Here is a 2,207-nt window from a genome sequence, read left to right on the forward strand (position 1 = left end):
CCGTTCTCAGTGAGCTAATTGTAGCGGGCAAGGCCTCATCCGCCATCTTCTCTCCTTCCACGCCCGGGTGTGTTCCGCAAGCTTTGCTTTCGTGTCGTATTTCTGAGCTCCGCGGCTGAACTCGAGCCCTCTTATTTTTATCCCCACTCATTCTTGTTACGAAAAAATAAACTTTTAGCGCGTTGATACTTTGAATTAGGGGGGCTTTTATATCTAGCGATGCAGGACCTCTTTTCTATGCTGCCATGCTAGTCGCCATGACACCGGAAGTCCAGGGCAATTTTCTGATAAAAAAATAAAAACGTTTTCTTTGACTTTTTGTATTTGAAGTGTATGCATGTCACATACTCTTTACAACAGCATGAGGATTATGAGGGGGTCCCTGGATTTTTTTTTCCGCTATTGCAAGGGGTCCCCAGACCCAAAACGTTTGAGAACCCCTGCTCTACACACTGACAGTTTTTTTATCCAAAGCAAGACATTTTCTTTAAACTTGTGAGGATATTTCACAATTTATTGGGCATGGGAGGCAAAACAATGAATTCAAATCAACGCAAAAAAGAAACAAACAAACAAAAAAACAAAAAGAGAAAAGGGAGAAAAAAGCTAAACTGGGGATTTTGGTTTGAAGAGCAAATTAACCAGAAACTCTCCCGTTCATTAATGCAGTGTATTGCTCTTTAAGACCCATACCCTTTAAAGTAAGGTGATGGGGGGATTTAACTTGCAGACACGCGTCCCTTAAAAGGTTTTCTCTTTTAAGACCCCACTTTGAGTGGGAGGCCCATAAATGCCCCCCGTGCTTTCAATGCATCAATTAGAGCAGGAATACAAAGAAAGAAGTCCGCCTGTTGAAAACCTGAGTGTTCTCTATCAGGAGCGGCGGCCAATTAACAGAATAATTAACTGAACCAACGTCTCTCTTAAACGACTGTAACAGGCCGCTGTGACAGCCACGAGTGTATTTTAATTAAAGTGCCCTCCAGTTAGTGTGTGCATTTAGAAAACCCACGAGGGACTCTTTTCCAGCGAAAAGAGATGTTCAATGAACTATTTGCTGCGTGTTCATTGTGAATGCTTCGCCGTCGTGCACTAAATTGGTAGCACATTGTTGTCAACCGTGGATGGGAAAACAAAACTATTATTCTTCTTCACTCACACGCGCATAAAAAGCTCATCTCCTCGTCCTGCTCCGTGGCTTTCCTTATGGGTGTCCAATGAAGCGTGCAGATCTGGGTTTGAAATTAAAGAGGGATCTGTAATGAAACTCCCCCAAAGCCCCCAGAGTCACAAAATAACAAGACAGCCCATAAATAAGACGCACTGAACAAGATCATAAACGACTGAGACGTGCAGGAAGCGGGAAATGTAGGGCAAGAGACGAAGTCTGGTGATGCACCTACGGTAGCGTCTCCGGTTCGTGAAGCAGAAATGTCATGTAGCTGTCACCAACTATATATTCAAACCAAGGATGAGACAGGCACAGATGTTGATCTGAGTCATCAGAGTTCTGAAAATCAGACATTTTTGTTTCAAAATGATTCGAAAATTCATTTAATGTCTTACCTGAAAGAGTGCACACTGTGCTAGCGAGCTATATCCACCCTGAAGGTTAATCTTGGACAATATCTGATGATCGACTCTTTTAAATGAAACCAGAGAGCGTTGACAGAGAGGANCTGTTGTAGATCATCATGCCTGAGTCAAAGTGTACACGCATTTTGGCTAGCGGGGTTTGGAACCGGATAGCATTCTCTTTGAGCACTTTATTAACCGGGGCATACTCTCTCCTCTTCAGCTGTATGGTTTCAGCATAGTCGTGGTCGAAAAATATACGTTTTTCTTGTATATAGATAGGCTTCTTCCACGCCGCGCGGAGGATTTGTTCTTTGACGTTGTATTTCAGGAAGCGTACCACCGTGGATCGAGGTGGGGCACCAGGTGGAGGCCGCGCACCCAACGCTCTGTGTGCTCTTTCTATCCCCAGATTCTTCTCACTGCCTAAGTCCAAACCGTTACCGAGTTCAGTTTTAAGCATATTTTCCACGTACCTCTGCATTGAGGTGCCTTCCGCATTTTCAGGGATGCCATATATCCGTAAATTGTTTCGGCGTGAGCGTCCCTCCAAATCCGTGATCTTTTCCCGGAGTAATTTCTGGTCATTTAGCAGCTGGCCGATAGCATCTCTCACTCCAACGTCCCACCTC

Source organism: Austrofundulus limnaeus, unplaced genomic scaffold (genome assembly GCF_001266775.1).
Source record: "Austrofundulus limnaeus strain Quisiro unplaced genomic scaffold, Austrofundulus_limnaeus-1.0 Scaffold129, whole genome shotgun sequence".
Lineage (NCBI taxonomy): Eukaryota > Metazoa > Chordata > Actinopteri > Cyprinodontiformes > Rivulidae > Austrofundulus > Austrofundulus limnaeus.